The sequence below is a fragment of the Sinohyriopsis cumingii genome, unplaced genomic scaffold (genome assembly GCF_028554795.1).
Source record: "Sinohyriopsis cumingii isolate HCF-2022 unplaced genomic scaffold, ASM2855479v2 utg001752l, whole genome shotgun sequence".
Lineage (NCBI taxonomy): Eukaryota > Metazoa > Mollusca > Bivalvia > Unionida > Unionidae > Sinohyriopsis > Sinohyriopsis cumingii.
The window spans coordinates 1,665,372-1,677,859 of NW_028316044.1; the positions used below are offsets into that span (position 1 = coordinate 1,665,372).

Sequence of the window (12,488 nt, forward strand, 5' to 3'; positions counted from 1 at the left end):
ATTATTTTTTGCATATGTATGACGTTCATAAATCTTCCGCTAATTCCAAAGATAGCCGCGATGCTTAGTTGGAAGAGCTTCTGATTCGGTATCAAAAAGGGTACCGGGTTGGATGTTTACTCAGGCAAGCTCCGAACGGCGGCCTCTCTGGGAACTAATTACCTCGTGGTAAATCCAAACAACTTTCACTTTCTTCGCCATAGTGAAGACAATAATATTTTGAAAATGACATTACAGAAAATATTTCCTAACATAGATCAATGGGAACAAACCCAAGGAAAAACAGATACATGTGTTTCCGTCCGGCTGACCGTCCATGTTTTTCTTTGCCGATCAATGAACTTTTTCCCCTGGGCAAAATAAGAAAACTAATTTCGGAAACTGATTGACGCATCTATTTCAGCCGGTTTTGCCCAGTCCTTGAAGCGTTTATATAAATAAATAGATAGTTCATTATAATATATGTCATGTCAAAGAAAACAATCTACCGACTCTACTTTTAAAATCAGTTGAATAGGAAATCTATACATTTTTATAGCTATATATTAAAAACTCAACTTAATAACTAAACAAAATGTTTGCTTATATTTTTATTTGAATGTTGTCTTTGCTCTCATTTTGTATGAGAAACAAAACATTCCAAATCAAAATTATGCTTGGTCAAATTAGTCCAAAAGAAAGTACAATTGCAAACCGGCTAAATCACAATGAATTTCAACTTTTCAGTCTCGCACGTAAATCACACTGTCCAAATCCTGACAGCTCGCCGCAGGACTTACAAAAAAACCACATCTCTTCATTGATAGGCATGCCTTTTTGAAAATAAAAAGACTAATGCGATACATTGATCAGGAGTCTGCTAATCATAAAGCCATGTAATATCAAATCCAACAAATAATTTTTGCATCAACCAACCTATCCAACTTTAAATTAATTCAGTTAGTCAACTGTCAGTGCCATTTTTATTAGAGAATCAATCACTTGACTAACCAGAGAACTTTTTTCATAAAGAGTCCACATATTTATTGGAACAAGCAAGAGAATCGACGCCGTTCTGCCACCTGTTGTCCTTTTTCAGCAACCATGTATATGGTTTGTTGATGCTACGTTTGCAGATAGAAAAAAGAAAATAATACCCATATTCATGTCATTGAAGTATTTTACTCTGAATCCAGTACAGATATGCACAAGGCAACTAAAATGTATTTTACATATCAATAGACCTATAGCGATGACTACACGATGTTTTTAAGACTGCTTGTAATGAGATGGAGTTATTTAATACAAATGGAGACGAAAAGAAATGGATGTATCTCATGTCTTCATTTCATTTCTCCGTATTAAAAGAGTCATTAATTTATTACTATGTTTAGACACGCATTATGAGAATAGCGACCATCATTTTAAGAGATATCTTGTTGGTCCAGGTAGATGGGCTACGCAACAAACATTATCAAATGACACAACAACAAAAAAATTTGTTATCATGCGATGGAGATCAAGTATAATTTTTTGTCATAAGAATGTCAGTGTTAAATGGAATATTGACACAAACACCTACTTAAATATTCTCAGAAGCAGCCATATAATCCCACATGTATTCATCTATTTTCAAATAATTATCAAAACGAATTATCAAAAGATTATACGAAATTGAAGATTTTGTCTCTTGAGCTGTCGATTTGATAATGAATTCTGGATGAATGGACCATAATCTTTCATTGAATTTACTAAACATTTAATACAAACTGCACTGTCCAACTGCCATGAACCAACAACCGTATAGGATCCTAATTATACATGTTTACGTATCTTGCCTGAGGTCCCTCTGTTAATGGTAATGTCCTCGCTTTTCCATCTCTTTTCAAAGCGATGGTTTGTATCTTTCTTTTTTTCTATATTTTTTCTGTTTCAGTTCTCCCGATTGGTATTGTATACAATTTCTTCTAGCAAAACAAACAACACTATGAATAAAGGAATAAAATAATCCAGATGTGTAACACACTGAAGACATTCTAACATCTATAAATTCAAACTGAAACAAATAACACCAGATAATTTGCGAATATTGTTACTTCACTGATCTCTCACACAGGAATGATTAACGTTATGCATGACCTATTACCTAAGTGACGAGAATAGAGTATCATCAGCGCGTCGGTGGTGTAAAGGTTAGCATGGTTGCCTTCCAAGCAGCCGATCCGGGTTCGATTCCCGGCTGACGCATGTCATTTTGTCAATACCGAGTTTAAAAGCGAACATATCAGCGTCTTTGTTTTTCTTCTCTTTCGGATATTTAGCAACCCTCAGTCACAAGTTTCAATACTTCTCTTCACTGTGCATGATTTTGTTTTTCATATGTAGGACGTTCATAAACCTTCCACTAATTCCGAAGACAGCCACGATAACTTAGTTGATAGAGTTTCTGATTCGGTATCAAAGCGTGTTATTTAATACAAATGGAGATAAAAAGAAATGGATGTATCTCATCTCTTCATTTCCTTTCTCCGTATTAAAAGAATTATTATTTTAGTACTGTGATTAGACACGCATTACGACAATAGCGAGCATCATTTTAAGATATTTCGTGTTGATCCAGGTAGACGGGCTACGCAACAAACATCATATCACACACAAAACCAAAATTTTGTTATAATGTTATGGAGTCTAGTATAATTTTTTTGGCATTAGAATGTCAACGTTAAATGAAATATTGACGCAAATATCTACTTAAATATTATCAGAAGCAGCCATATAATCCCACATGTATTCATCTACTTTCAAATAATAATCTAAACTAATTATCAAAAGATTTTACAAAATTTAAGATTTTGTCTCTTGAGCTATAAATTTGATAATGAATTATGGATGCCTGGACCATAACCTTTCAATGAATTTATTAAACATTTAATACAAAATGCACTGTCAACCTGCCATGAACCAACAGCCTTATAGGATCCAAACGATACATGTTTATGTTTCTTGCTTGAGGTTCTCCTGTTGCTAGTAATGTCCTCACTTTTCCATCTCTTTTCAAAGCGATTGTTTGTATCTTTCTTTTTCTCTATTTCTTCCTAGTTCAGATCTCCCGATTGGTATGGTATACAATTTCTTCTAGCAAACAAAACAGCACTATGAATAAAGAAATAAAATACTCCAGACGGATCACACAATGAAGACACTCTAACATCTATATATTAAAACTGACACAAATGACATCAAAATATTTTTGCAAATATTTTTATTTGACTGTTCTCTTTGAGAATATTTGCAAGGGAAAGATAAATGGATCAATCCAAACTATGCCACGTTGAATTAGTCACTGTAATGACAAACATTATACATGACCTGTCACCTAAGTGACGAGAATAGAGTATAACCAGCGCGTCGGTGGTGTAAAGGTTAGCATGGTTGCCTTCCAAGCAGCCGATCCGGGTTCGATTCCCGGCTGACGCATGTCATTTTGTTAATAACGAGCATAAAAGAGAACATATCAGCGTCTTTGTTTTATTTCTCTTTTGGATATCTAGCACCCCTCAGTCACAAGTTTCAATACTTCTCTTCACTGTGCATGATTTTGATTTCATATGTAGGACGGCCATAAGCATTGCACTAATTCCGAAGACAGGCACGATAGCTTAGTTGGTAGAGTATCCGATTCGTTATCCAAGGGTGACCGGTTCGATATTCACTCAGGCCACCTTCGGGACGGCGGTCATGTAACCAACAACTGTCAGATGATGATCATATATTTTAACACTTGTTGCTTTATCTGCCTCAATTGCTTTCACTTTTACATCTCTTTTCGAAACACGTCTTTATATATTCTTTCTTTCTTCTGATTTCTATGTTCCTTCTTCATAATGTGTCTTAGTCCTTTACAGTAATTACCATATATTCGAGAATAATTTTCACATATTTTGACACATATGTGAAAAGCTTTCATCATATTTCATGCACATACGCTTTGGTTTACTTTCTCTTCCTAAAGTAAATGCATCGATTCGTTCTCCTATTAATTAATGTTGTATTTTTTGTATTTCGTCTTTACATAACATTCACGAAACTGTCCGTAGTGAAGGGCCAAACACCACACCCTCCGAACTTCCCAGAGGTCTAAAGCGCTCACCGTTACGGATCACTGCCATCTCACCTCTGTCGGCATGGTTTCGAGTCTCGGGTTCGGCCAATGTTGGGATGAGAGGAAGCTTGCCGGTAGGTTCTCGTGGGTCGGTGGTTCTTTCCAGGGCTTTCCTGGATTCTTCCTCCACCATTTATACTGGCCGCCATGTATAGCCTATCTTGTGCTGAAAATGGCGTCAAACTTTGCAACAACAACGTCAGTAGTGAATACAACGAGATAGTCTATCTAACATGGATGTCTCTTACACATCACAGACAAGCATTATGCATGACATGTCCCCTAAGTGAAGGCAATTCCAAGCAGTCGATCCGGGTTCGATTCCTGGCTGAAACATCGCTTTTTGTCACTGCCCTACTTAAAGCGAACATATCTCCTGCTGGAGATTTTTGAGCAACCCTCAGTCACAAGATTCAATACTTTTCTTCGCTGTGCATCATTATTTTTTGCATATGTATGACGTTCATAAATCTTCCGCTAATTCCAAAGATAGCCGCGATGCTTAGTTGGAAGAGCTTCTGATTCGGTATCAAAAAGGGTACCGGGTTGGATGTTTACTCAGGCAAGCTCCGAACGGCGGCCTCTCTGGGAACTAATTACCTCGTGGTAAATCCAAACAACTTTCACTTTCTTCGCCATAGTGAAGACAATAATATTTTGAAAATGACATTACAGAAAATATTTCCTAACATAGATCAATGGGAACAAACCCAAGGAAAAACAGATACATGTGTTTCCGTCCGGCTGACCGTCCATGTTTTTCTTTGCCGATCAATGAACTTTTTCCCCTGGGCAAAATAAGAAAACTAATTTCGGAAACTGATTGACGCATCTATTTCAGCCGGTTTTGCCCAGTCCTTGAAGCGTTTATATAAATAAATAGATAGTTCATTATAATATATGTCATGTCAAAGAAAACAATCTACCGACTCTACTTTTAAAATCAGTTGAATAGGAAATCTATACATTTTTATAGCTATATATTAAAAACTCAACTTAATAACTAAACAAAATGTTTGCTTATATTTTTATTTGAATGTTGTCTTTGCTCTCATTTTGTATGAGAAACAAAACATTCCAAATCAAAATTATGCTTGGTCAAATTAGTCCAAAAGAAAGTACAATTGCAAACCGGCTAAATCACAATGAATTTCAACTTTTCAGTCTCGCACGTAAATCACACTGTCCAAATCCTGACAGCTCGCCGCAGGACTTACAAAAAAACCACATCTCTTCATTGATAGGCATGCCTTTTTGAAAATAAAAAGACTAATGCGATACATTGATCAGGAGTCTGCTAATCATAAAGCCATGTAATATCAAATCCAACAAATAATTTTTGCATCAACCAACCTATCCAACTTTAAATTAATTCAGTTAGTCAACTGTCAGTGCCATTTTTATTAGAGAATCAATCACTTGACTAACCAGAGAACTTTTTTCATAAAGAGTCCACATATTTATTGGAACAAGCAAGAGAATCGACGCCGTTCTGCCACCTGTTGTCCTTTTTCAGCAACCATGTATATGGTTTGTTGATACTACGTTTGCAGATAGAAAAAAGAAAATAATACCCATATTCATGTCATTGAAGTATTTTACTCTGAATCCAGTACAGATATGCACAAGGCAACTAAAATGTATTTTACATATCAATAGACCTATAGCGATGACTACACGATGTTTTTAAGACTGCTTGTAATGAGATGGAGTTATTTAATACAAATGGAGACGAAAAGAAATGGATGTATCTCATGTCTTCATTTCATTTCTCCGTATTAAAAGAGTCATTAATTTATTACTATGTTTAGACACGCATTATGAGAATAGCGACCATCATTTTAAGAGATATCTTGTTGGTCCAGGTAGATGGGCTACGCAACAAACATTATCAAATGACACAACAACAAAAAAATTTGTTATCATGCGATGGAGATCAAGTATAATTTTTTGTCATAAGAATGTCAGTGTTAAATGGAATATTGACACAAACACCTACTTAAATATTCTCAGAAGCAGCCATATAATCCCACATGTATTCATCTATTTTCAAATAATTATCAAAACGAATTATCAAAAGATTATACGAAATTGAAGATTTTGTCTCTTGAGCTGTCGATTTGATAATGAATTCTGGATGAATGGACCATAATCTTTCATTGAATTTACTAAACATTTAATACAAACTGCACTGTCCAACTGCCATGAACCAACAACCGTATAGGATCCTAATTATACATGTTTACGTATCTTGCCTGAGGTCCCTCTGTTAATGGTAATGTCCTCGCTTTTCCATCTCTTTTCAAAGCGATGGTTTGTATCTTTCTTTTTTTCTATATTTTTTCTGTTTCAGTTCTCCCGATTGGTATTGTATACAATTTCTTCTAGCAAAACAAACAACACTATGAATAAAGGAATAAAATAATCCAGATGTGTAACACACTGAAGACATTCTAACATCTATAAATTCAAACTGAAACAAATAACACCAGATAATTTGCGAATATTGTTACTTCACTGATCTCTCACACAGGAATGATTAACGTTATGCATGACCTATTACCTAAGTGACGAGAATAGAGTATCATCAGCGCGTCGGTGGTGTAAAGGTTAGCATGGTTGCCTTCCAAGCAGCCGATCCGGGTTCGATTCCCGGCTGACGCATGTCATTTTGTCAATACCGAGTTTAAAAGCGAACATATCAGCGTCTTTGTTTTTCTTCTCTTTCGGATATTTAGCAACCCTCAGTCACAAGTTTCAATACTTCTCTTCACTGTGCATGATTTTGTTTTTCATATGTAGGACGTTCATAAACCTTCCACTAATTCCGAAGACAGCCACGATAACTTAGTTGATAGAGTTTCTGATTCGGTATCAAAGCGTGTTATTTAATACAAATGGAGATAAAAAGAAATGGATGTATCTCATCTCTTCATTTCCTTTCTCCGTATTAAAAGAATTATTATTTTAGTACTGTGATTAGACACGCATTACGACAATAGCGAGCATCATTTTAAGATATTTCGTGTTGATCCAGGTAGACGGGCTACGCAACAAACATCATATCACACACAAAACCAAAATTTTGTTATAATGTTATGGAGTCTAGTATAATTTTTTTGGCATTAGAATGTCAACGTTAAATGAAATATTGACGCAAATATCTACTTAAATATTATCAGAAGCAGCCATATAATCCCACATGTATTCATCTACTTTCAAATAATAATCTAAACTAATTATCAAAAGATTTTACAAAATTTAAGATTTTGTCTCTTGAGCTATAAATTTGATAATGAATTATGGATGCCTGGACCATAACCTTTCAATGAATTTATTAAACATTTAATACAAAATGCACTGTCAACCTGCCATGAACCAACAGCCTTATAGGATCCAAACGATACATGTTTATGTTTCTTGCTTGAGGTTCTCCTGTTGCTAGTAATGTCCTCACTTTTCCATCTCTTTTCAAAGCGATTGTTTGTATCTTTCTTTTTCTCTATTTCTTCCTAGTTCAGATCTCCCGATTGGTATGGTATACAATTTCTTCTAGCAAACAAAACAGCACTATGAATAAAGAAATAAAATACTCCAGACGGATCACACAATGAAGACACTCTAACATCTATATATTAAAACTGACACAAATGACATCAAAATATTTTTGCAAATATTTTTATTTGACTGTTCTCTTTGAGAATATTTGCAAGGGAAAGATAAATGGATCAATCCAAACTATGCCACGTTGAATTAGTCACTGTAATGACAAACATTATACATGACCTGTCACCTAAGTGACGAGAATAGAGTATAACCAGCGCGTCGGTGGTGTAAAGGTTAGCATGGTTGCCTTCCAAGCAGCCGATCCGGGTTCGATTCCCGGCTGACGCATGTCATTTTGTTAATAACGAGCATAAAAGAGAACATATCAGCGTCTTTGTTTTATTTCTCTTTTGGATATCTAGCACCCCTCAGTCACAAGTTTCAATACTTCTCTTCACTGTGCATGATTTTGATTTCATATGTAGGACGGCCATAAGCATTGCACTAATTCCGAAGACAGGCACGATAGCTTAGTTGGTAGAGTATCCGATTCGTTATCCAAGGGTGACCGGTTCGATATTCACTCAGGCCACCTTCGGGACGGCGGTCATGTAACCAACAACTGTCAGATGATGATCATATATTTTAACACTTGTTGCTTTATCTGCCTCAATTGCTTTCACTTTTACATCTCTTTTCGAAACACGTCTTTATATATTCTTTCTTTCTTCTGATTTCTATGTTCCTTCTTCATAATGTGTCTTAGTCCTTTACAGTAATTACCATATATTCGAGAATAATTTTCACATATTTTGACACATATGTGAAAAGCTTTCATCATATTTCATGCACATACGCTTTGGTTTACTTTCTCTTCCTAAAGTAAATGCATCGATTCGTTCTCCTATTAATTAATGTTGTATTTTTTGTATTTCGTCTTTACATAACATTCACGAAACTGTCCGTAGTGAAGGGCCAAACACCACACCCTCCGAACTTCCCAGAGGTCTAAAGCGCTCACCGTTACGGATCACTGCCATCTCACCTCTGTCGGCATGGTTTCGAGTCTCGGGTTCGGCCAATGTTGGGATGAGAGGAAGCTTGCCGGTAGGTTCTCGTGGGTCGGTGGTTCTTTCCAGGGCTTTCCTGGATTCTTCCTCCACCATTTATACTGGCCGCCATGTATAGCCTATCTTGTGCTGAAAATGGCGTCAAACTTTGCAACAACAACGTCAGTAGTGAATACAACGAGATAGTCTATCTAACATGGATGTCTCTTACACATCACAGACAAGCATTATGCATGACATGTCCCCTAAGTGAAGGCAATTCCAAGCAGTCGATCCGGGTTCGATTCCTGGCTGAAACATCGCTTTTTGTCACTGCCCTACTTAAAGCGAACATATCTCCTGCTGGAGATTTTTGAGCAACCCTCAGTCACAAGATTCAATACTTTTCTTCGCTGTGCATCATTATTTTTTGCATATGTATGACGTTCATAAATCTTCCGCTAATTCCAAAGATTGCCGCGATGCTTAGTTGGAAGAGCTTCTGATTCGGTATCAAAAAGGGTACCGGGTTGGATGTTTACTCAGGCAAGCTCCGAACGGCGGCCTCTCTGGGAACTAATTACCTCGTGGTAAATCCAAACAACTTTCACTTTCTTCGCCATAGTGAAGACAATAATATTTTGAAAATGACATTACAGAAAATATTTCCTAACATAGATCAATGGGAACAAACCCAAGGAAAAACAGATACATGTGTTTCCGTCCGGCTGACCGTCCATGTTTTTCTTTGCCGATCAATGAACTTTTTCCCCTGGGCAAAATAAGAAAACTAATTTCGGAAACTGATTGACGCATCTATTTCAGCCGGTTTTGCCCAGTCCTTGAAGCGTTTATATAAATAAATAGATAGTTCATTATAATATATGTCATGTCAAAGAAAACAATCTACCGACTCTACTTTTAAAATCAGTTGAATAGGAAATCTATACATTTTTATAGCTATATATTAAAAACTCAACTTAATAACTAAACAAAATGTTTGCTTATATTTTTATTTGAATGTTGTCTTTGCTCTCATTTTGTATGAGAAACAAAACATTCCAAATCAAAATTATGCTTGGTCAAATTAGTCCAAAAGAAAGTACAATTGCAAACCGGCTAAATCACAATGAATTTCAACTTTTCAGTCTCGCACGTAAATCACACTGTCCAAATCCTGACAGCTCGCCGCAGGACTTACAAAAAAACCACATCTCTTCATTGATAGGCATGCCTTTTTGAAAATAAAAAGACTAATGCGATACATTGATCAGGAGTCTGCTAATCATAAAGCCATGTAATATCAAATCCAACAAATAATTTTTGCATCAACCAACCTATCCAACTTTAAATTAATTCAGTTAGTCAACTGTCAGTGCCATTTTTATTAGAGAATCAATCACTTGACTAACCAGAGAACTTTTTTCATAAAGAGTCCACATATTTATTGGAACAAGCAAGAGAATCGACGCCGTTCTGCCACCTGTTGTCCTTTTTCAGCAACCATGTATATGGTTTGTTGATGCTACGTTTGCAGATAGAAAAAAGAAAATAATACCCATATTCATGTCATTGAAGTATTTTACTCTGAATCCAGTACAGATATGCACAAGGCAACTAAAATGTATTTTACATATCAATAGACCTATAGCGATGACTACACGATGTTTTTAAGACTGCTTGTAATGAGATGGAGTTATTTAATACAAATGGAGACGAAAAGAAATGGATGTATCTCATGTCTTCATTTCATTTCTCCGTATTAAAAGAGTCATTAATTTATTACTATGTTTAGACACGCATTATGAGAATAGCGACCATCATTTTAAGAGATATCTTGTTGGTCCAGGTAGATGGGCTACGCAACAAACATTATCAAATGACACAACAACAAAAAAATTTGTTATCATGCGATGGAGATCAAGTATAATTTTTTGTCATAAGAATGTCAGTGTTAAATGGAATATTGACACAAACACCTACTTAAATATTCTCAGAAGCAGCCATATAATCCCACATGTATTCATCTATTTTCAAATAATTATCAAAACGAATTATCAAAAGATTATACGAAATTGAAGATTTTGTCTCTTGAGCTGTCGATTTGATAATGAATTCTGGATGAATGGACCATAATCTTTCATTGAATTTACTAAACATTTAATACAAACTGCACTGTCCAACTGCCATGAACCAACAACCGTATAGGATCCTAATTATACATGTTTACGTATCTTGCCTGAGGTCCCTCTGTTAATGGTAATGTCCTCGCTTTTCCATCTCTTTTCAAAGCGATGGTTTGTATCTTTCTTTTTTTCTATATTTTTTCTGTTTCAGTTCTCCCGATTGGTATTGTATACAATTTCTTCTAGCAAAACAAACAACACTATGAATAAAGGAATAAAATAATCCAGATGTGTAACACACTGAAGACATTCTAACATCTATAAATTCAAACTGAAACAAATAACACCAGATAATTTGCGAATATTGTTACTTCACTGATCTCTCACACAGGAATGATTAACGTTATGCATGACCTATTACCTAAGTGACGAGAATAGAGTATCATCAGCGCGTCGGTGGTGTAAAGGTTAGCATGGTTGCCTTCCAAGCAGCCGATCCGGGTTCGATTCCCGGCTGACGCATGTCATTTTGTCAATACCGAGTTTAAAAGCGAACATATCAGCGTCTTTGTTTTTCTTCTCTTTCGGATATTTAGCAACCCTCAGTCACAAGTTTCAATACTTCTCTTCACTGTGCATGATTTTGTTTTTCATATGTAGGACGTTCATAAACCTTCCACTAATTCCGAAGACAGCCACGATAACTTAGTTGATAGAGTTTCTGATTCGGTATCAAAGCGTGTTATTTAATACAAATGGAGATAAAAAGAAATGGATGTATCTCATCTCTTCATTTCCTTTCTCCGTATTAAAAGAATTATTATTTTAGTACTGTGATTAGACACGCATTACGACAATAGCGAGCATCATTTTAAGATATTTCGTGTTGATCCAGGTAGACGGGCTACGCAACAAACATCATATCACACACAAAACCAAAATTTTGTTATAATGTTATGGAGTCTAGTATAATTTTTTTGGCATTAGAATGTCAACGTTAAATGAAATATTGACGCAAATATCTACTTAAATATTATCAGAAGCAGCCATATAATCCCACATGTATTCATCTACTTTCAAATAATAATCTAAACTAATTATCAAAAGATTTTACAAAATTTAAGATTTTGTCTCTTGAGCTATAAATTTGATAATGAATTATGGATGCCTGGACCATAACCTTTCAATGAATTTATTAAACATTTAATACAAAATGCACTGTCAACCTGCCATGAACCAACAGCCTTATAGGATCCAAACGATACATGTTTATGTTTCTTGCTTGAGGTTCTCCTGTTGCTAGTAATGTCCTCACTTTTCCATCTCTTTTCAAAGCGATTGTTTGTATCTTTCTTTTTCTCTATTTCTTCCTAGTTCAGATCTCCCGATTGGTATGGTATACAATTTCTTCTAGCAAACAAAACAGCACTATGAATAAAGAAATAAAATACTCCAGACGGATCACACAATGAAGACACTCTAACATCTATATATTAAAACTGACACAAATGACATCAAAATATTTTTGCAAATATTTTTATTTGACTGTTCTCTTTGAGAATATTTGCAAGGGAAAGATAAATGGATCAATCCAAACTATGCCACGTTGAATTAGTCACTGTAATG

At 35.5% G+C, this 12,488-nt stretch overlaps 5 non-coding genes across 5 annotated transcripts; all 5 read left to right on the forward strand.

Annotated features, from left to right (window-relative positions):
* The first annotated feature begins 2,154 nt into the window (after nt 1-2,154).
* Trnag-ucc (transfer RNA glycine (anticodon UCC)) lies at nt 2,155-2,226 on the forward strand. The gene has a single exon. It is a non-coding gene; the product is annotated as a tRNA-Gly (tRNA).
* A 1,158-nt stretch (nt 2,227-3,384) lies between these two features.
* Trnag-ucc (transfer RNA glycine (anticodon UCC)) lies at nt 3,385-3,456 on the forward strand. The gene has a single exon. It is a non-coding gene; the product is annotated as a tRNA-Gly (tRNA).
* A 3,277-nt stretch (nt 3,457-6,733) lies between these two features.
* Trnag-ucc (transfer RNA glycine (anticodon UCC)) lies at nt 6,734-6,805 on the forward strand. Its single transcript has one exon. It is a non-coding gene; the product is annotated as a tRNA-Gly (tRNA).
* A 1,158-nt stretch (nt 6,806-7,963) lies between these two features.
* On the forward strand, nt 7,964-8,035 carry Trnag-ucc (transfer RNA glycine (anticodon UCC)). The gene has a single exon. It is a non-coding gene; the product is annotated as a tRNA-Gly (tRNA).
* A 3,277-nt stretch (nt 8,036-11,312) lies between these two features.
* On the forward strand, nt 11,313-11,384 carry Trnag-ucc (transfer RNA glycine (anticodon UCC)). Its single transcript has one exon. It is a non-coding gene; the product is annotated as a tRNA-Gly (tRNA).
* Nucleotides 11,385-12,488: the final 1,104 nt, after the last annotated feature.